Source organism: Acanthopagrus latus, chromosome 14 (genome assembly GCF_904848185.1).
Source record: "Acanthopagrus latus isolate v.2019 chromosome 14, fAcaLat1.1, whole genome shotgun sequence".
Classification (NCBI taxonomy): domain Eukaryota; kingdom Metazoa; phylum Chordata; class Actinopteri; order Spariformes; family Sparidae; genus Acanthopagrus; species Acanthopagrus latus.
In genome coordinates, this window is record NC_051052.1 from 1,335,792 (window position 1) to 1,359,913 (window position 24,122).

Below are 24,122 nucleotides of genomic sequence, written 5' to 3' on the forward strand. Positions count from 1 at the left end.
ACAAGAATCCTGCGTGCAGCTTGATATGACGATTTCAGTTTATTTATTCTTGTTGTTCTTACATCTGAATTTTGAGGAAATGCCTCTTAAAATTCCTATGTTTCGTCTCATAATGTCATTTCAAATTGGAAATCTTCATCACAGCTATAGTCTCCTGGCACATTAAGCACATGGGTCTTGTGCCGGTTGGAGGGAGAGCTAATGCAAATTGTCCATTATTCCTTGCATAGCCAATTTTCACTGTCCGCTTTTCTTTTAGCAGTGAACTTGGAACACACCATTTTCATGCAATCTAGGCTCCTACAGCTGGCAAAATGTGACTCTGCGACTGCTCCAAAAACGAAAGTGAAAGTTAAAAATTGCACTTGCAGTGAGTGACCCAGCTGTCTGTGTGTCCTGGTCCTGGTATAGACGTGCTGACCCAACCAAAACACATGGTGAAGGGAACAGTTCGGGGGCCACAAATAGGAGGCTGGGGGCCGGATGCGGCCCAGGGGCCGCCTCTTGTGGACCACTGATGTAGGATGTTGTGGTGGAAACAGGTGACTTGTGAACAGACATTTGCCAGGAAGAGCCAAGTCCAAGCATGGCTCCTATGCCAGTTCTCTCCCTTCTCCTTCCTGGGGCATTTGGGCTGATCAGGTTGGATGGCCAAAGATGCCGTGGACAGTAATCATCTGAAAGTCTGCTGCTCTTAATCCAAAACCTTTGCTTCTTATTTCACGCTCTGGGCATTCTATAGCCTCCTTGGACAGCTGAAGACAGCCTACTGCCTCTGCTATGGCCTATTATACTATCACAGTCACAGTATTTTTTTTCCGTGGGTGCTCAAACTGCTGATCACCCACTGAACAGGTGTCTATGGTCGATGCTGAAACATGGTGACTGAATGAGAAAAAGTATATTGGATATTGGAGTCTTGCGAGTTATGAAATACAAATGGCAAATAATTTGATTGTGTTGTAGACACTGGTGATGTCATGGACAATGACCCTTTTACTGCTGTGTAGAGAATATGTAAAGGTAGAAGATAGAAACGGATTGACAGGAGACATTAGGGCAGGCACTTACAATGAATGGCAGAACACATGCAAAAATAACCATGACGGTGGTGTTGTCATGACAACACTAGATGCCAAATCATCTCTGCTGGAAGGTTATAGACTGCAACATTGCACCCACACAATCAGTTATCTATTTAGCCTTTATGTGTTGCTACCTACAGTGAATATAGCAAACCTGAACAGAGACTTTCTAGCTTCAGGGCTGCTGCTGTGGATCAAAATTTATTTCAACACTCTGGTTTTATTAAAAACAAAAACACACTCATATCAGACACTGATAGTAGTGCATTTAATTTCAGATTAAGATTTAAGATTACTGACATTAAATTTAATTTAGATGAAATTCATTGCTGTCTCTGTTTTCCTACAGAGGCACATTTCTCTCGGGGAGGAGAGCTCCCTTAGGGAGTAATTACAACCAACTGTATAACATGCTCTTGCTCGCACACACATGCACACTCCTCTGTTTCTCATAAGATATTAAATCAAACAGCCAAAATGAAAACTCCCCACAGAGTGAGAAGCAAAGAGAGGGGAGTGTCTCGCTGATGTAAATAGACACTGGTTTCTCTCCCACTGAGTGTGCTCTGTTGCACACTGCCAGGGAGAGCTGGGATCCAGGAGGTGAGGGCAAAAACAGAGGCTAATTCTGCCCGGACCTACTGTTGTGTTAGCTGTGCTCCTCTGATCTCTGTGTAGGGTCATTTATTCTGCTGGAGGACTGACTGACTTGAGACAGAAAAATATGTATGTGTAATAATATGTAAAAAGGAGAGGCTCTACCAGCAAAGATGCTATTCAAGATTGGTGTACTACTGCTAGTGTGCACAGTATTCTGCAATAAATCAATTAGTCTTAATGAGACCTCAAGGGAGGCAAACTAATGTGCAATTCATATTTGTTTTGGGGCCCTCAAACTGCCTGTTATATTTTTGCTGACCTTTTAAAGAATTCTAAAGCATTTCACGCAAACTCTCAGTTTACATTAGCATTTCAGATATAGATTATGCAGCTAAATAAAAAGTTAGTTTAGAGAAACTAGCAGTGTTGCATGAGACAGGCACAAGTACAGCTAATCACTTTCATGTGTGAAATCATGTCGAGATTTCAGCATCATTTAGTCTCTACTGATAAGTCAGATGCAGTGGATAAATATGACAAACCTATCACAGAGTAGGAGTGAAACCCACAACTAACCAAGAGGCTGAAGATGAAGTGACAAAAAATACAGACTACTGAGGAAGCCCATTTTGTTATCCTACAAAATCAGTCACTAGTATTGTAGTGTGATGTTGTTATGGTGTACAGAGGAGCGAGACTGGGATGGATGGATGCATCTTCAAAACTTCAGACTTTTGGACTTCGCTGTTCATTTCCTCTTTCCAACTGTTTCCAAAACTTGACCACCATCATTGTTAAACTTTAACAAATTGTTATTTGAACCATGATGATGAAGCTCCTCTAACCATAACCAAGCAACATTTAACCCCAACCATGATCTTTTTCTCAACCTAGCCAAGCAATATTTGTGCCTAAACCACAAACAAAACAAAACTTTATCCAGTGAGTAGCCAAATCAAAGGTTTTGTTTTGCAGCAGTGATTTGTAACAGCTTTGGGAAGCAGCTTTTATTTAATATGGAGGCTTTGTTGCTAATTTGGCTGTATTAATTGCTTGACAGTGATCAGTTCAGGTTTTCTTTTTTTGTTTTTGACATGCTCAAGTTATTTACAGCAAACAACAACAACAACAACAACAAAAACCCTACAGTTCAAAGAGTCTTTCGATAATTGCCTTTGCAGACTCAAACAGATGATGATAAATCTCATCCCAGGATTATCTTCCACATTACAGTGCAAGCAATGTTACCCAAACACATTTTATAGCATTTTCTATGCAAGATATGCATCTGCTTCTGGCAAAAGGCAACAGACCAGGCCATCTACTTTGCCAAGATATATTATGGTCAATCTTCTGAAGGGTGAACATCTTCATCCAAAACATCTGGAATGGGCATCAATAGCCAAGAGAGAGAGGCATGAACAACAGTCCCTGCTTTAACCATGGACAGAAAAGACAGAATTTTAGCTGTGTTGTGTCCAGGGTTGGGCGATGTCTTCTGAATTGGTATATGATGATGTCTGCGGTGAAACTTCATGATGGACAGTCACGTCGTTGTTTAAGACTAAGGCAGAAGTTGCGTATTAGCTCACCACTGTAGCCACAGGTTTCCAATCATTGCTGTGGCATGAATCTTCAACTGTCTCACCCTGCAGAGGAAACTCCAGTTACCACTGACATACATCCCTTTTTTATGTTTAAAAGCATCCTTGTCCTCACACCACACGTCCATGTCTTAGTTTTGTCCAGCCTCATATGCAGAAAACAACACTGGCCGACTAGCCAAGGAAGCTAAGCTAAGAAAATGGTGTATATACACAGCATGACTGAGAGAAACGGCGGCCCGTGGGAAAAAAAAATACTGCTGTCATAAATGTAACCAACTTTCTTGGGTTTGCCTGACTGAGCTGGTTTAATAGGAAGACATAATGCATAGTGCACTGAGCAGTAACCTACTTCTTTTCATTTCCTCTTCCCACATATCACAAACAACAACAACTCTTGCCCTATGGCAACACTGAGGGGACACGCCACTTAATTGTGCTCTCTGCTGGGAATGCCTCTGAATCACGATGGTACGGTGGTCAGGGATTAGTAGTCTGGCAGGATGGCAAGCTTTGAGAGAGAGAGAAAAAAACAAAAAAACATGTCAAGAGTTACTGTCACTTGACTGATGTCTATGGTGATCAGGTGCCATGACACAATCTAAGTTTTATCAGAATAAAGGGAAAGGTAAAGTATGTGACATCCAGCTTTTACGATGCTCCAAAAGCAGATCATTCACCACACATTCACAGTTGTTTAGGACAGCAGTTCTCAAACTGGGGTCTGTGAAATAATGTGGAATAAATTATTCAAAATATGCCGTATCATTAAAAACTGCATAAGCACACATGGGAATCACTGAGCCAATAAAACAAACATACTGACACTTTTGGTTTTGTGAAGTCAAGGGCGGTGCAATCACGTTTGTTTGGACAACTTTGCTGGGATATGGATGCTGGACATGACGTACTGTTATATCACTGTGCGGTGGGATGGCTCTCTCGTGGTAAATTTTTGCAGCAGGTGTTTGAGTTACGCAAAGAAATTGCAGTTTATGAGAGAGGAAAAACCCAACATCATACAGTTTTTTACTGACCCGGAGAGTTTGGTCAAGTTGGCATACCTTGCTGACACATTCAACATACTGAATAGCCTCAACCTCTACGTCAAAGGAGGCCACACATCTGTTCTTGAAGTCATCAACAAAATCACTGCCTTCATGAAGAAAACAGACCTCTGGAAGAAGGAGGATACAAGACAGAATAACAGACGTGTTCCCCCAACTGAGAGAGTTTTTCCACACTAACAACTTGTCTGTGGCCACAGTGAGGGAGGTCGTGACCTCACACCTCACATCACTGAGCGAGCACTTCAGCTCATACTTCTCTGATGTGAACACTGATATCTAGGATTGGGTGCATGATCCCTTTGCACTAGCTGAAACAGCAAATGGCCTGACAGCTAAGGCAGAAGAGCAGCTGTTGGACTTATCCTGTAATAGGACATTGAAGGCCCGATTCCAGCAGGTTAATCTTGCAAACTTCTGGCCCTCCCTCTCACATGAATGTCCCAAACTCACTGCTGAGGCCATGCAAATATTGCTCCCTTTTTCTTACAACATACCTCTGTGAATCATCACTTTCCACTTTGAGTGCAATGAAGAATAAGTACAGGGCTCGTTGACAAGTGGAGGATGATTGAACAGTCTGTTTGTCAACCATCACTCCAAGAATAGACAAACTGTGTAGTGAGAGACAGGCTCATCCTTCTCACTAATTTAATGAGTTATTGATGTGAGTGATGTGTGAATTGATTTGTGTGATAAGACTTTGATAGAGCATTATGCAAATATTTATGACTAGGCTTAATTAGTAAAACTGTTACCATGTTCTTCAGTTTTCTGCCAATAATTTGAATAAGACCGATAAGTTCATTATGTTACGGTTAAAGAACTTAAGTAAGCTTTTCACTGGTTTTAAAATGAACTGCTTCATTAGGACTTTACGAGTCTTGCCACTGTTCATTTTCTGGCAGCTTTAAGATCTGTTACTTGAAAATTAGAAATGATGTGAGGTCAAAATGTAATCTGAGTAAAAATGACCCTGTGTTTAAAAGTATAGAAATGGTATTAAGATTTATTTATTCTAATTGAATTTGTCTAAGTTCATGTCCATGAAAGTAAGTGTTTAGGTTGAAAAGTTTGAAATATAAATAATAAATAAATATGTTTAATCGGCATGAAGATTATGAGGGAGTCCTTGGAAAAGTTAGAGAATCCCTGGTGAATCTTTTATATATCTTTTTGTCATGTGCACCGTTCTTAGGCTACCTTGTTTCCCACACATAGACTTTTCCACTAGTGCGACTCATTTAATATTCTTCATTATTATTATTTTATTATCTGTCCAAGAAAATTATGTCATTCGTCACCAGTTGAAAAATTTGTGAACATCTGATCTCACTCTTCCCCTCCTGTCTACTAATATTGCACATACTGTACAGAAAGCACATAGGAGAGCTCCCTCCTGTAAACATGCTGATGCCTGCTGTGATGCCACCTCTAATGTAGTCCTTATGCTGTAGTTTCATGTAAGCTTGTAAGTACACCTGGTTGTTGCAATGTCATTTGGTACCCTGTTGGTTTTCCTCCACACACAGCTCTCCTGCTGGAGTGAAAATGGACCTGTTGTGAAAAAATCTAAAACATGACTTGTGTTTCTTTGGGCAACTTTATAAAACATTCTGCTGACAAGTCAACATAGCAGACAAACACTGGGAGAGGGAAACAGAAAGATGAGGTGTGAGAAACACCGCTCCAACATAACATTAATTCAAATATACTAGGGCAGCGCCCGTAGGAATTATAAATTCCTATAGAAAAGTGGGAGGTTAAGTAGCTTTTGATTTTGCCATTGTATTTCACCTTAAAAACTATTTACCTTGCCTTGCTTGGTGTCATTATGTTCAGCACAACCTAACATGTGTGACTGCACAGTTATTTTTTTCATTTCGACATACTATATGAACACAATGGACCTAAAATAACAAAAAAAACATAACATTTGAGTAGGAAAAAGATTTTTTACTGTGAAAACCAAAAATATGTTTAATGAACCATTTTTATTACTTATAATGCAAATATAAATTGTTGTTCAGTAAATTTGTGCATGCGTGTTTGAAATTTACAAACTTATATGTAACTATTACATTTAAATGCAGGCAATGCCTCACAATGCCTCAGGCTCAGGTCTTTCGCAGCTTCTTCCAGCTCAGTGAAGAGCTGCACTGTCTGTTCCACATACAGCATCTCCTCGTTGTTCTGACTCATTAAACAAAAAAATGACTCCACAACATACTAAACACACTACACCAAACACTACATAACACACTGACTATAGACTCCAAATAATCTGAAGGCTGCATCAACACACACGTCAGAACTGAGGCTCACTGAAACTGCGTCTTGTTGCTACTTCATCTTAAACTGGTCGTGTGATTTGGATGCGCTGAATTTGCATGTGACTATGGTGGCTATGGTTAACAATGCTAGCGGAAAATCATTTATGAAATAATTTATTAACGGTATCATTGTAGTCCAAACAAATCTGATGTTGCACACCCTTAAACCACGTCTGATCCTGATATGCAGAGATATTTGAGGCACACAAACACACACGCACACACACACACACACACACACACACACACACACACACACACACACACACAGGGAGACAGACAGACAGAAATTTCTTGCTTTTATAGAGAAATGAATAAAGTACAAAACAGAATAAAATAAATTAAGATATATAAATATGACACTGCTAGACTGGTGAACAGTAGTGATAATGTGATTACCAGTGTTGCCACAGTTACTTTGATAAAGTAATTTGATTACTGATTACTCCTTTAAAAAGTAGCTTAGTTACTTTACTGATTACTTGTTTTTAAAAGTAACTAAGTTAGATTACAAGTTACTTCATCAGTTACATTGAGCAGGCAGGACAAGTGGCCTTCCTCCAGCACCATCAGGTGTACAGGTCACCCACTTCTGTCCCACTGTGTGATGACTCTGTCCAGTTTGTGTGTTAATCCATTTCTGTGCAGGTGAATGAGGAGGCGTGCCGGGAGGAGATGCCTATCCAATATTACCCATTGGAGACAACATTCTCATTTTCATCTAAACTGTACTCCTTATGGCAGCCTTGGCCATTTTAATCTCTTACGTATGGGGAAATAGGAGAATTCTTATCATAGAGAGATGAAGCTCTTTACTCAGGTCTGGAGGAGATTTGATAAACTTTTATTTGAATCCTTGTTCAGTGCAGACAGCAGTGTTTGAGCTGACACCAGAACTGACATGGCTGGAGAAATGGCACCCTGCTTCAGACAGGAAACTCACTCTCACTCTCTACCTCTGAGCTGGTGCTTGTCTCCAAATTATAAAGAATGATAGAAAAGAATGTAAAGCTTCTTGTTTGTTCTATTCCCAGCTGCTGTCTTCTTATCATACGTTATATTCTGCATGTTATCGTGTGTCAACACATACTCAGTGGCGTCTCCTCTCATGCTGAGAGGATCGATGTAATGAGGCAAATGACAGCTGACTGATGTGTTTCTTTAACAGTCTTGCAGCACATCTGTCAGTCGACAATTTTTTACATCCCTGTTGCTGGAGGTGAGCATGGAATGTATTTGCTTGACAGGCATCGAGAGAGAGGCTTTCAAAACCTCAAGCAATTTTGCAATCACACAAGAGAAAAATATTTCACACCGTCCAACTGATCTTTGGCTGATGTTACATTTGATGCTGTAGTAGGAATCAGCCCCATGATGCATGGTCGGTGTGATGGCATGCTTTATTTTGGGATACTACACTTGTTTTAAAGGCTGTCCCTGAAAGGGAATGGTGAATTATTGTCTTCCCCATGGAAACAGACTCCGGCTGCTGAGTTAACAATCCTCTTGCAAGCCTCAGTCAGCTATAAATATACTATATGAAGCTGCGATCATCTCTGCTGTCTATGGACTGAGTGTCAGGTAGCACAAACTGCACTTGGCTGCACTGAACCTAATCTAAAGAAGTTCATGGAAATTACTGTAGAGCCCACTCACACTTTAATCTGCATCACTGCCATGTTAAAGCTACAGTTGGTTTGCAGAGTGTTTATGTTGAGTGGTACAGCAATGCATCCTTCCCTGATAATAATTATAAAAGATTCATGTACAACCAATTTGCTGAGGGAAATGTGTAATCCCGTCCATGTTATGTTTATTTTTTTCCATCACCTTTTATAACAAAGCATGTATTGTCATATATCAGTTTGTGCTTTCTGTGATTTCCTGTTTTATTTATTAACGTTTTGCCTTCTTTTGCCTGTGTTGCTTTTCAGTTCCTCCTTTTATGTGATTTCCTGCCACTTTTTCTGTGTGCACCTGTGTCTTGCTTGTTCATCAGCCTGTGTGTGTGTGTGTGTGTGTGTGTGTGTGTTCCATGATGTCCCTCCTTGTTGGTTTGTCCTGTGTGATTGCCCTGAGCCTTCCACTGATTCCCTGTGGTATGTTTTTTTTTTTTTTTTGCTGCTGGCATTTAGTTCCTGTTTGCAGATGTTATTATTGATTTGTACTTTGCTCTTGGTTATACTTAATTGAACCTTTTTGTGTTTCTACCTTGTATTTTGGCATTTTGCACTTCTTGGTTTGTGGATTATGAGTTTTGGATTTTGCCAAAAACAAGAGTAAAAACTCTTTCACTATATGAAACTATAGATATAATCCTGATACAATGTAGTGAACGAAAAACAGCTCTTAATAAAATGTCACCCTAATTCTCAATTTTCTTATCATTTCTGACTACATCACAATATTCAAACTGAAAAGACTGTGTGCATGGTGTGCATGGTGTTAGAGGCTTGTACCAGTACACACATTGTGACCCTCTGTGGATTTTTATACATTTGGAAACTTGCTTGGATGGTGACACATGTACATTTTTGTGTGTACGCATGGTTTATTCACCTGGCCCCTGGATTCAAGGAGAGCGGAGGGTTTGCTTTTTAAACTTCTGTGATACAAATGTAGATTTAAACTCCAATGATCACACAATTAACCTTCACCTCAGTCCCACCCCCTGCAGGTCACTATCACAGCACTTGGCAGCTCCTTCAGCAACAGACTTATACACCCCAAGTGTGTGAAGGAGAGGTATCACAGGTCCAAGTGTGTGAAGGAGAGGTATCACAGGTCCAAGTGTGTGAAGGAGAGGTACCACAGGTCCAAGTGTGTGAAGGAGAGGTACCACAGGTCCAAGTGTGTGAAGGAGAGGTATCACAGGTCCAAGTGTGTGAAGGAGAGGTACCACAGGTCCAAGTGTGTGAAGGAGAGGTATCACAGGTCCAAGTGTGTGAAGGAGAGGTACCACAGGTCCAAGTGTGTGAAGGAGAGGTATCACAGGTCCAAGTGTGTGAAGGAGAGGTACCACAGGTCCAAGTGTGTGAAGGAGAGGTATCACAGGTCCAAGTGTGTGAAGGAGAGGTATCACAGGTCCAAGTGTGTGAAGGAGAGGTACCACAGGTCCAAGTGTGTGAAGGAGAGGTATCACAGGTCCAAGTGTGTGAAGGAGAGGTATCACAGGTCCAAGTGTGTGAAGGAGAGGTACCACAGGTCCAAGTGTGTGAAGGAGAGGTACCACAGGTCCAAGTGTGTGAAGGAGAGGTATCACAGGTCCAAGTGTGTGAAGGAGAGGTATCACAGGTCCAAGTGTGTGAAGGAGAGGTATCACAGGTCCAAGTGTGTGAAGGAGAGGTATCACAGGTCCTTCCTTCCTGCTGCTGTCAGACTGTGCAACCAGCACTGCTCCCAGTAAACCTCACCCTGCACCCTGCACTGTGCAATATGACTATACAAAACTCATTTCTGGTTTGCACTTAATCAGGTAATTCTTTTTTCAGTACCCATATTTATTATTTGTATTTGTAAATAACAAAAATCACATTCACTGCCACACTATTAATTTTTAATACTTTAATTTTGTTCACTATCATGTCTATATGTATGTACAAATTTATTCTATTTCTTACCTTTTTAATTATATTGTTTATTTTTTTGCCGCTGCTGTGGCACACAAATGAAAGGAAAACTGATTCTGATTCTGCTGGTAGCTTCCAGCTAGGTAGGTTTGTTTAACTAGGCTCAGTTAATAACATGCTGCCACAATCCCAACATCCAGTATCACCCAGTTAGAGCTCCATGGTGGCTCTGTCCACTACTTTTACAGTCAGTAGTTCAGACCATCATCAGCACACTCCACCAACCCATCCATTAAAAACATGCTGAAACAGTTTGTAAAATAGGGGGTGAAGCATGTCGATTTTTTTCCTCCGTGGATTGATGCCTTTCTTTGACAGATGTTTGTGTGTCTGTGCAGCATCAACTATTCTATCCGACATGTGGCGATACATTCATCTCTGCTGCAGTCAGATGGTCATTAGCAATTTACACCCAAACACAGCAGATAATTCTGTGACAGTGCTCATGTCTGACTGTTCTCACTGGGACAGTAATTGAAGCTCCTATTAATTTCACATGTGATGGAAATCAGTGCAGGATGAAGAAGCCTTTTGCCAATTGTTACCCTCTTAATAGCCAAATGAAAATCATCAGCTAGTTTTCTTCGAGGCTGAGCTTTTTAATGTTAACTAAAATATACATATTGTGTAATTTGAAGTGCGGTAAGAGCAAACTCACACAGTTTTCTGTAAAAATTCTGGTGTCAGTGAGTGATAAGCTACAAACATTTGCACGTTAACAGTACCATTGTTTTCATGTGCTTAATTGTGTGTTCTGTGGATAAGTGAATAGATATCCTATGAAACCATTAAACCATAAAACCTGTTTACAATGCAAATTAACTTCTTTCCAGTGCTTACTTTTACCATACTTTTTTTTTTTTTTTTTTGACAATTTTTCATCATTCTACTGCAGCAATCTACTTTAGTCTTTCCTGTTTCACAACTCTGGTTCTGAAATACAACATTTCTTCAACCAGTTAATTTGAATTAAAATAAATAAATAAATACATATTTTGTTTTTTTTTTACTGCACTTTTTTTGTTTCCTCCCCATTTGTTACAAATTGTTACAAAATTACATATACTTTACATCACAACTATGTAAAGAAAGTAAAAGTATTTTCTAACTCTTCCACAGGGCCATTGGGTTCTATACATTGACATGTAATTTGAAAATTGAGTAGGAAACATTTTTTACTCATGGTTAAGTTGTGTGATCCATCACACTGAAAATCAGGCCTGCATTCATTTTTGCGAAAGTTATCATTTGGAACATTAGCTCTGTCAGAGCCTTGAATTCGCTCTTACATTAGCTGATTGGCATCAGCTGCTGTATTCATGCTTTGCAATCACTGGCTCATTTGCAAGCTGTGTGGCTACCAGCTGGGTAGTCACATTCAGTAATATTCATGCAGGTGTGATGAGTGTGGCCATCAAAACCTCACCGTCACTCTGGCGATACTGTACCGTCATACTTCAAATATCTTTTATTGAGCACATCAATTTTACATACATTCCACTTACACATTCAGGACTAATTTTATCAAATAATCACATTATATGGCAGGCACAAAAGTAATATTAAGGTACAAAGAAAGAAAATGCTGTGGTGGAAATTTCTGTCAATAAAAGAGTAAAGTCAGATCTGTCTTTTCGGTAAGTTTAATCCAACCATCTGCAGATGGACTCACCACACAGTCAAATTCATGAGCTGAGTGAATGAGCCCCGAGTAAAGGAGTGTTCACAATTTTATACACAGATATCTACAAGGTCAGGGGAAGAGACAAGCACTCTCGGTGCCAGCAGTGATTAAGCTACACACACGTACATACGACTATCCCAATCAGACAGGCTTTTCATCGACACAAGACGTAAAGTTAAAACTTCATGACGCATGACCTGGGACTCTGTGCAAAGCATAAAATTATCAGACATAAAACATAAGACAAGAAGACGACTTTCTATCTGAGTTTTGGCTGGTTCGTGACTCTGTTACAATCACATAGGGCAGAGGTTAGGTGTTCATGCATTTGCATAACATATCAGTCACATGAAGCAAGTTAGATAGATGTCTTTAAGAAATCATATTCAACAAAATAGTTCAAAATTCATCAACCCATAATGAAAAGGAATTTTCCATCACAATTCCTCCCTTTGAGCATACTATGCTCACTACAGACTAGATTAAAAAAAAATCCTTCGTAAGTAATAGTGAAGGACAAAAAAATCAAGTCAGCTTGGAAAACAGATTCTTTTCACAGCTCAAAAGACATGCTCAAACATCAGTCATGATTATTCTACAATAAGCACGCTCTGTGAGGTGTCGTCCGCTGGCTCTGGAACCCGTTTGCAGTGGCTGGCGTGAACCCAGATGGCTCTCTCTGCGATCTTCACTGCCGTCTCCGTGGTCAGAAGCACTTGGAATGGCCCGTTCCATCTGCGAGCTCTCCAGTTCTTTCTCCTGAGATCTCGAATGACGACCCAATCCCCTGGCTCCAAATCATGCAGTTTGTGGGCTGCTGGGGCGTCCTTGACCTGTTTGTGAATATCAGAAAGAACAGAGGACAGGTTTGCACAATAACGCAACATTTCATCCTCACACTGACCTGTCCCTGGGAGCTGTCTCGTGCCGGGCCCAATCCCGGTGTGCAGAGGTCGACCAAACAAGATTTCAAAAAGGCTAAGGTTGTTTTTAGCTCTGATTCTAGCCCTCATGTGCATGAGGACGGTTGGCAAGGCTTTGGTCCATGACAGACCTGTTTCTTCGCAACATTTAGCAAGTTTGTTTTTCAGGGTGCCATTTTCTCTTTCTATGGCACCTCCGCTTGCTGGGTGGTAGTCGCAGTGCTGTTTTAGGTCGATACCTAAGTAGTCCCCCACACTTTTCAGGGCTGTATTTACAAAAGGTGTGCCATTATCACTGGAAATTTTAGCTGGAATTCCCCAACGTGGGATGATTTCTGTGATTAAAGTTTTGCAACTGCTGCCGCATCCTGTTTGGATGTAGGGAAGGCTTTCACCCACTTAGAAAACATGTCAACCACCACGAGACAGTATTTCTTTCCCTCACTAGGCATTAGTTCAGTGAAATCCATTTGTGAATGATCAAATGGTCTTTCAGGGGGTGGATGGGCGCCCTGTTGCGTCCGAAGACCTCCCCTGCATTGTTTGTGGCACAGATCACACACCTTTTGCAAAAAGTTTGGGAGAAGGCTGAGAAGCCCTTTGTGAACCAATATCTTTGTATCTCACTCATCATTCCCCCTTTTGACACATGATCTCGTCCATGTGTCAACTTAGCATAGTGAGGAAAAAGATATTTGGGCAAGCACGGTTTGTTGTTAGGACCATACCAAACATTCTCTTTGACAGCGCAACCAGCTTGTCTCCAGTTGGCCTTCTCCTGTGGAGTGGCTTTCGCTTGTAGGTCCTGCAAATCTGCGAAAGGTGTCAGTGGTGAGGCAGGGATAACAACACATTGTTTTGTTAGTCGCTGCTTAGCTGCTGTCTTCGCAGCAGCGTCTGCTCTGGCGTTTCCCTGTGAAATGAGGTCAGGTTTGTTAGTGTGAGCTTCACATTTACAGACAGCGATTTGTTTTGGTAGCAGCAAAGCATCGAGGAGGGAGGCAACCAATGTGTGATGTGCAATTGGCTTTCCTGAAGCCGTCAGGAATTTTCTGTTTGCCCAAATTTGGCCAAATGAATGACAAACTCCCCAGGCATAACGACTGTCTGTGAAAATGTTGACAGACTTCCCCTTTGCCAATGTGCATGCTTTTGTTAAGGCTACAAGCTCTGCGGCTTGAGCGGAATAGTTTGAGGGGAGAGGTTCAGCTAGAACAATGTCATGTAATGTTGTGACTGCAAACCCTGTTTGGTTCTTTCCTGTCCCTGGGTCCCTTGATGCTGAGCCATCCACAAACAGTTCCAGGTCTGCATTCTGAAGTGGCACTTCCTGCAGATCAGATCTGGGGGAGCAAACTTCATTAATGATAGCAACACAGTCGTGCGCCTCTCCATCGTCAGCTGTGGGAAGAAGGGTAGCAGGATTAAGAACTGTACATCGTTTCACAGTAATGTTTGGGAGCTCTAGCAGAATGGTGTTGTATCTCAGCCACCTTGCAGCTGAGAGATGAGAGGTTTTCTGCTCAAGCAAAATCAAGGAGACAGCGTGGGGTACCAGCAGTGTCAGATCAGAATACCCTACAATGTCTCGAGAGGCCATCACTGCTTTCTCTGCAGCAGCCACAGCTCTGAGGCAGGCAGGCAGGCCTGCCGCCACTGAATCAAGTTTTGATGAAAAAGTACGCTACAGGCCTGTTGCGGTCCCGTGGTCTTGTAGCAATACGGAAGTCATGTACCCACCCTTTTCGTCGACTGTCTGGGTGAAAGGTCGTGAGCAGTCAGGCAGGCCCAGAGTCGGGGGAGACTGCAGGGCCAGTTTGAGGTCAGTGAATGCTTTGTCAGCGTCAGTTGTCCAGTCAACGTCGTCGTTCGCATTGAGGCCTTTCCCATGGGCGATTGCTGCCAATGGTGCCTCTATTTATGCGTAGTTCAGGATCCATTGTCTGCAATATGACGTCATACCCAAAAAACTCATTACCTGCTTTTTGGTGAGAGGCCTCGGAATAGACTGGATTGCAGCTATTCTGGAGGGAGAGAGAATCTTCCCTTCCCTTGTGATCACATGACCTAGGAAAACAACTTTCTCACAGACAAACTGCATCTTTGACAGGCTTGCTTTGTGTCCATTATCAGCCAGATGGGAGATCAAGGCCACTGTGTCTGCTACACAGGCTTCTCTGGTGGGAGAGCAAATCAACAGATCATCCACATAAGTCAACAGTGCACTATTGCTGGGCAGCCTTAAAGAATCCAAATTGTCGTGCAGTGCTGCGTTAAAAATTGTTGGTGACTCGGAACTCTGGTACCTCAGTGACGTCATCAACAAAAAATAATCAAAACAACCCTTATTTGACCTGACAAATTTTGACAAATCCCATTTTGTGTCAGGTATGAGCTCGACAGATCATACTGCAGTTACTACAGCTGAAAACCTTTTTCTGTATGTTCTCAAACTGTGGTGATACTCAACATGTGGATCGGACGTCTGTGTCCAACCTGTTGCATCATTGCATGCCCTGGTCCATGGTCCCAATTCCTGCCACCCTTTTCCCTTTGGTTTGATCAATGGAATGTGAGGGTCAGAGTTCGATACCGAGAACAAGCGCTGCGAGTGGGAATCCATCAAGGTTACAGAAGCAACACACATTTCATCGTTCCAATACAACCACACGAGCCTCAGTTTATCTTGTCCCTGTCTCTCCCTGCACCAGTGTTTTTCAAAGCTCGTATCAGGACCGAGGGAGATGTGTGCTGTGCACTGAAGGTCTTGTGCTCTCACCATGTCTGCGTGTGTGTTGCGTGTGTGCGCTGCGCATGCTCTGGCTGTCTGCAGGAGGGTGTGATTTACAGAATCAAGAGCTGTGAGGGGGAGCTGCCAGTGATATGAGTAAAAAAGATCTTCTTTACCATACTTCACGAATGTGGCTGCTTCCCCAACCACCACTAACCCCTGCGGAGTCTATCTTAAACCAATACCCAAAGCACACATTAGATCTCTCCCCATGAAATTCACGGGACAGTGTTTAGAAAGCAGGAAAGAGTGTTTAAAACGGCCCTGTAGCTCATCTTCGCATGCAAGTGGAGTAGTGTACCTTTCTGTTGTTTATTTTCAAGATATTTGATAGCTTGCAGTGTAAGGGCATACATCTCTTGTGGTGTGTGTGTGTGTCAGTGTTGGTGCTCTCACGTGAAAGATGCGTAGGTTGCTTCTCCTCCCCAGCCTGTGCATCAATACCAGATTCGTCCGTCACTGTACTCGGCTCCCTAGCTAGTCAGTCGTCCGTTGCGTCGTTCTCTGGGTGGTTGTCTTGCCAATGTCCCATTTTTCCACATCTATGAAAGGCACCAGGGTGTTTTTTGAATCTGCCCCGGCGTCCCTTTCCTCGTCCTCTTTCGCGACCCCTCGCTTGGTGCTCGTAGTATGCCAACTGAGCCAATTGGAGTCTTTCTGTCAAGCTTGTCGCCTTTCAGTTCTTTTCATCGTTGAGGAACTTTTCTGCGTGGTTGGCCCGTTCCTCAACGGTTTCGAGATTTGCATTGTCCCAGCTCACACATTGTTCTCTCACCATTCTGCTGATCTCTGGCTTCATGCCATTCATGAAGCGGTCCCGTAGCTGGGCCTCCCAGGGAGTGACTTCATGGATACCTCCCATGACTCAGGGCTTTGCGAGGCCACTGTGTGTGGTGTGGCCTGCGGCCTGACCAGATAGTCCGCTAAGAGTTCATCGTCACGTTGTTTGCAGGCAGAAATCTTCCCCATGTCTAATTTCAGAGGGAAGGTCTGTCTGATTCTGTGACATAGTCCCCCAATGATGTCTTTGTATACCAAATTGTCGTTGCTGGCCCAGTCAGAGTTCTCTACCCTAATGTCCTCCACGGGGTAGTCGCCCGCAACTCGGGCCCACGTTGTACCCATCTGAACCATCAGCAGGCGTTGCAGTTCAGCAGTGGTGGGCTAGAACTGTCGGCAAAAGGTTATGAGCTGAACCGCAAACTCCGCTCCCCCATTGCAGACATCTGGAAGCGATGCGGCCGCGTCCTTCATGTCACTGTATGTCCAAGGCCTATAAACCAGCTGCACTCGACCCTCACTCCCATGGGAGCCTGGAAGTTGTACACAGAGTTGCTCCGTGTGTGGTGAGGGCTGTGGCTGACGGTGGCATATTTTGGTGGTGTGTTTAGGCTCTCAACCACCAGCAATCGCCTCGCTCTGCCCCGCCCTGGGTGGAATTCTCGTCGTACGACGGGTGGTGGGTGTCGTAGGAAGGTGGGCGGCGCGGAGGACATCCCAGCTGCTGGTTCCCAGTTTACGTCCGGTGGCCCTGGAGTCCTCTCGTGGCGTGCAGACGGTGCAGGTGGTGCAGATGGTGCAGACGACTTAGCCGGAGCCGAGTCCAGATCGGGATCTAGTTTGAGACACTGAGACTGAGAGGTTAGAGGAGCTGGCCCTGCCTGCCTGTTCTTATCCCTGTGAAAAGCTTCCTCCTGGCAATTTGTGAAAGCCTTACAATCTGGTTCAAATGTCTGTTTGTTCTTTCCCCTCTTCCCTTTTTTCTCCTTGCTTTCCCTTTGTTTTAGTTTGCTTTTTAAGGTGGCAAGTTGTTTGGTGCTAAAACTGCCAGCACTTGGAAACCCACACTCTCGGACCCACACATCAAGTAGATCCACACTCTTCTTACCGTAATTGGCATTCATATACTGAATGTGAGGGGAGGTCAGCTTGAGTGGATAATCGTTGTCCCCCTGAATTTTGCTGTTTCCTGAACCCATTTTGGTTTTTGTTACCCCCGAATTGTTTATTAAAAATTTCTAAAGGACACAAGGCGTTGTTAAAACTATTTTTCTTTCACTCGAGTGGATATGAGACCATGGAGCGGTAAAATCAACAAAAGAAATGGATAAAAGGCAATGCAATGACCTAAATAACTGTTTTCTAATAAAAACCCAATCCGCAGAATTTGTAACTTCGGGAAAAACCCACTGGGGATAGAAAACTGACACATGCACACTCCCTTTCCGTCCGGCACCCTTTTTTTTTTTTTTTTTTTTTTTTCAGTCACTCAGAGGAGGGAAAGAAAGGAAAACGATGCATAGGAAAGAAATGAAAAGTTAGTTCTGTCTGTGTCTGAGCAGGCCCTTGGCACTGCGACCCACTTTGAGAAATTACTTTCCCCCTAACGAGAGAGAGGGACAAATCCGGGCATCAATTTCCCACGTGATTTGCTCTACTCCCAAGAAGGAAAAACTCAGTGCTCGCTGGCTCTCAGTTCCTCTCTATCACAAACCAGAGTTCTCTAGAAAAACTCACAGGGACTGAAACCCTTTCGAAGCTTCCTTGATTCTACAGCGGTTCGAAACCCAAACCTGCCCTGTTGACACGTCTGTCACGCCCACCCAAAAGTGGCGAGAATCGATTCAAGTACGTACACACACATTTTCTGAAGCTTCCTTGATTCTACAGCGGTTTGAAACCCAAACCTGCCCTGTTGACACACCTGTCACGCCCACCCAAAAGTGGCGAGAATCGAAGTACGTACACACACACCGACGGTCTGTTGAATATTGGCTTACCGAGAAGACAGCTTCCACACGGTTCTGTAGATCACAGCTGTGAGCGAGCCACCTTGTCTCAGGCGTCAGGCCCTCACGTCTCTGCTCCTTTGATGGCGAGGTTGAGGTTTTGGAGTCCGAGCTCCCGGGTACCCTTTGAACCGTCTGCACTGAGTTTAAGGCGCTCTCTCACAGAAGTGATCCCATCCTCGTCGCCAAAATTGTGGTGGAAATTTCTGTCAATAAAAGAGTAAAGTCAGATCTGTCTTTTCGGTAAGTTTAATCCAACCATCTGCAGATGGACTCACCACACAGTCAAATTCATGAGCTGAGTGAATGAGCCCCGAGTAAAGGAGTGTTCACAATTTTATACACAGATATCTACAAGGTCAGGGGAAGAGACAAGCACTCTCGGTGCCAGCAGTGATTAAGCTACACACACGTACATACGACTATCCCAATCAGACAGGCTTTTCATCGACACAAGACGTAAAGTTAAAACTTCATGACGCATGACCTGGGACTCTGTGCAAAGCATAAAATTATCAGACATAAAACATAAGACAAGAAGACGACTTTCTATCTGAGTTTTGGCTGGTTCGTGACTCTGTTACAATCACATAGGGCAGAGGTTAGGTGTTCATGCATTTGCATAACATATCAGTCACATGAAGCAAGTTAGATAGATGTCTTTAAGAAATCATATTCAACAAAATAGTTCAAAATTCATCAACCCATAATGAAAAGGAATTTTCCATCACAATGCAAAATCTTCTAATACATATGGGTGAACAATCATGAAAAGATTATGAGAACACAAAAGAAGCAACAATGACAATATTAAAAATATCCTCCCCCAATCACCCAGTTGCCATCCCCTGTATTCATACCACCCCTCCCACCAACCTCCAACTACAGAGGCCCTTCACTCCCATAATATGCAATAATGTGTGTGCTAAGGCTACCTTGTTGTATTGGAGCCGCAGCTGCAAGATATGATATGAGGAATTTCCAGGTTTTATTGAATTTTTGGAACTTGTTCCTTTTTGCCATTATAAGGTTATAACAGAGGAAGCACTGCTGTACTGTACAACATTTTCTAAAGGTCTCAGATATGCTGAGAAGGATGAGAACAAGCGCTGGTTTGATATGTGACTTCATGACCTCGGTTGCAAGGGCCCACCTAGTCAAGAAGTTATGTAATAGTAATTTGTGGGTGCGATGAGCTATCACCCCATACAGTGATATTTTGTTGATTATTTCTTTGGTGGTATATCCATGTACCTGAGGGTCAAGTCTGATGCGTAGGACCAAATGCCCGATCAGTGATGGTCCTAGCTTGCATGGCGCCCTAGGTGAACTCATGCACAACATACATTTTTAATCATACTATTGTAGGAACATCAGAAAAAAATAAAACAAAAAAAAAACCCAAAACAAACATACAGTAACAGTTTTTATAACAGCATGGCAACATTACATAATTGACTTGATGTGTAAATGTTTTTTACTGCGGGCGCTCATGCCGCCCATCCACAAATGCCACCCTGGGCAGCTGCCCATATTGCCCATATGAGGAACTGCCCCTGTGCCCGATAGCCAGGGCAAAGATCACAGGGAATGGGGTCACCTGTCTTCTCCCTCTGTGCAAGCTTAAGGGCCAGGACATTAACAGTTTTTAGTTGAGGGATTTTTCTAGATGAGGTTAATCTTTGACAGGAATTTACATCCAAGACTGAATCTGTGTCAGGTTGGGTTATAGGGGGAAAGCTAAAAGGCTAGGAGTTGGACCCAAATGCAGTTCATCAAGGGACAAGGATATGGGGGAAACAAAAGCAAGCTTTATTTAAAGCTGAATACAAAAACATGTCAAAAGGGGACCAAAGGCAAAGTAGCAAAAAAAACAACAAAAACAAACAAACAAAAAAAAAACAGCAAGACAAAATAGTAACAAAAAAACAGTACAACAAAGTGCAAGGAAAAGGGAAAAGTACAAATCAAACATGAAAAACTCAAAACCAAAACATACAAGGGGACTGGAAACAGGCAGGAACATGAACATGAGCAGGACCATGTGCAGGAACATGAGCAGGAACATGAACATGAGCAGGACAATGAGCAGGAAGATGAGCAGGAACATGAACATGAGCAGGACCATGTGCAGGAACATGAGCAGGAACATGAGCAGGGACATGAGCAGGAACATGAGCAGGAACATGAGCAGGAACATGAACATGAGCAGGACCATGAGCAGGACCATGAGCAGGAACATGAACATGAGCGGGAACATGAGCAGGAACATGAGCAGGACCATGAGCAGGAACATGAGCAGGAACATGAGCAGGAACATGAGCAGGACCATGAGCAGGAACATGAGCAGGAACATGAGCAGGAACATGAGCAGGAACATGAGCAGGACCATGAGCAGGGACATGAGCAGGAACATGAACATGAGCAGGAACATGAGCAGGAACATGAGCAGGAACATGAACATGAGCAGGACCATGAGCAGGACCATGAGCAGGAACATGAGCAGGGACATGAGCAGGAACATGAGCAGGAACATGAGCAGGAACATGAACATGAGCAGGACCATGAGCAGGACCATGAGCAGGAACATGAACATGAGCGGGAACATGAGCAGGAACATGAGCAGGACCATGAGCAGGAACATGAGCAGGAACATGAGCAGGAACATGAGCAGGACCATGAGCAGGAACATGAGCAGGAACATGAGCAGGAACATGAGCAGGACCATGAGCAGGGACATGAGCAGGAACATGAGCAGGAACATGAACATGAGCAGGAACATGAGCAGGAACATGAACATGAGCAGGACCATGAGCAGGACCATGAGCAGGACCATGAGCAGGAATATGAACATGAGCAGGACCATGTGCAGGAACATGAGCAGGAACATGAGCAGGAATATGAACATGAGCAGGACCATGTGCAGGAACATGAGCAGGAACATGAGCAGGACCATGAGCAGGGACATGAGCAGGACCATGTGCAGGAACATGAGCAGGAACATGAGCAGGACCATGAGCAGGAATATGAACATGAGCAGGACCATGTGCAGGAACATGAGCAGGAACATGAGCAGGGACATGAGCAGGAACATGAGCAGGGACATGAGCAGGAACATGAGCAGGGACATGAGCAGGGACATGAGCAGGAACATGAGCAGGTACATGAGCAGGGACATGAGCAGGAACATGAGCAGGGACATGAGCAGGGACATGAGCAGGGACATGAGCAGGAACATGAGCAGGGACATGAGCAGGGACATGAGCAGGAACATGAGCAGGAACATGAGCAGGGACATGAGCAGGAACATGAGCAGGGACATGAGCAGGAACATGAGCAGGGACATGAGCAGGAACATGAGCAGGGACATGAGCAGGGACATGAGCAGGGACATGAGCAGGGACATGAGCAGGAACATGAGCAAGAGCAGGAGCAGACGCAGACAAAATCAGAGGCAAAAAACGGACAAGGAGTGCAGGGAAGACACAGACTACATACACAAACACTAATGACAAGACGAGGAACAGGTGAGGAGGACCAACAGGTGAGATAATGAGGAGAATGCATGGAGGGAACAATACTACAGACAAGGGGAGACAATCATGCAAGGAGGAAAGGCAGAAGACAGAGGGAAGATCGTAGGGGAGAAACTTAAAGGACACAGTGGGGCATGGAAAATCAGAACATAAGACACAACAAGACACAATACAAAGACATGAAAATCAAATACAAGAAACCGCCAGACACAACAACACAACACAAAGAACATGAATCTAGAGTCATGACAATCTGTTGAGGACTTCAAATAAGTAGATAAATGTTTTGTAAAGCTCCTGCGGGGTCCATTGGGACCAGATGTCTTATTACTCTTTAGTTATCTATTACAATTTTGTCACCAAAGTAATTTTGCCTTGTATAAAGGAATGCTTTCCTTATTTTCACAGATATTATCTTGTTGTAATTCTATTTTCCTGTGGAGATAAGTAAAGGGGGATTGTGCAGATTTTTTACCTAATCATTTAATGTGGTCGTCTAAGTCTATTAATTAACAGCATTTTACAGCCTGTTATAAAGACTTTGAATGCTTCCTAGAGGATGGATGGAGAGGTCTAAGGGATATCACGGATCTCAAAATAAAAGAAATCTATATGTTCTAGGCATTGCAAAAAGGTCAGGGGGGCTGTTGTCTGATGTCACAATGCTGTGATATTCAGTGTCTACTGTAAAGGAATTAAGTCTAGTGTAGACTAGGAAGTAATCTATCCCACTACAGGAGCTGTGGACAAGTAGAATGAGTAGCCCCTGCTCGACAGATTCATGTCCTTTATATGTCACTCCTGGGGGACAAGCTTCGGCTCGCAGGGGTGCACCAACACCTCACATCCTAGATCCTGGATTACCTCACTAACTGGCCACAGTATGTGAGGACTCGGGACCACGTCGGACACAATAACCTGCAGTACGGGGGCTCCACAGCGAACAGTCCTGGCACCTTTCCTGTTCACCCTGTACACCACAGACTTCGACCACCAATCCCCCCACTGCCATCTACAGAAGTTCTCTGATGACTCTGCTATCGTCGGCCTTATCAGGGACGAGGACGACAGAGCCTACAGGGAACTTTTTCAGGACTTTGTGGAATGGTGCCGGCGGAACCACCTCCAGCTCAACGTCGGGAAAACCAAAGAGCTGGTGGTGGATTTCTGCAGGCACAAACAACCCTGCACACAGGCGAACTTCCTGGGAACAGACATTGAGATGGTGACATCTTACAAGTACCTGGGAGTTCACCTGAACAATAAACTGGACTGGACTGATCACACTGCAGCGACATACAAGAAAGGTCAGAGCAGACTGTATCTGCAGAGGGAGCTCAGGTCCTCTGGGGTGCAGGGGGCACTCCTGACATCTTTCTATGTCTCTGTGGTGGCATCAGCCATTTTCTATGGAGTAGTCTGCTGGAGCAGCAGCTTCTCAGCAGCAGACAGGAGGAGACTTGATAAACTTATCAAGAAGGCCAGCTGCATCCTGGGATGCCCTCTTGACTCAGTGCAGGTGGTGGGAGAGAGCAGGATGATGGACAAGCTGTCATCTCTGCTGGTGCAGGAGTCCCGCCCCCTGCAGGACACTATCTCAGCACTGGGCAGCTCCTTCAGCAACAGACTGATACACCCTAAGTGTGTGAAGGAGAGGTATCACAGGTCCAAGTGTGTGAAGGAGAGGTACCACAGGTCCAAGTGTGTGAAGGAGAGGTACCACAGGTCCAAGTGTGTGAAGGAGAGGTACCACAGGTCCAAGTGTGTGAAGGAGAGGTACCACAGGTCCTTCCTTCCTGCTGCTGTCAGACTGTACAACCAGCACTGCTCCCAATAGCCTATAGACCTCATCCTGTACCCTGCACTGTGCAGTATGTCTGCACAAGGTCACTTCTGCTTTTGGGTAATTTCCTCAACACCCATATTTATCATATATATATATATATATATATATATATATATATATATATATATATATATATATATATATATATATATATATATATATATATATATATAGTTCTCTTTATATATATAAACTGCTGTTAATTTTGCACTATATCATGTAAATATGTATAAAT

General features: G+C 43.4%; 1 long non-coding RNA gene across 1 annotated transcript; it reads right to left on the minus strand.

The window, feature by feature from the left end:
• Positions 1–13,306: 13,306 nt before the first annotated feature.
• Positions 13,307–18,822, minus strand: LOC119032913. The gene is made up of 2 exons (XR_005079084.1): positions 18,497–18,822; positions 13,307–14,326 (listed from the first exon to the last, which is right to left on the minus strand). It is a non-coding gene; the product is annotated as an uncharacterized LOC119032913 (long non-coding RNA).
• Between the last annotated feature and the right edge of the window lie 5,300 nt (positions 18,823–24,122).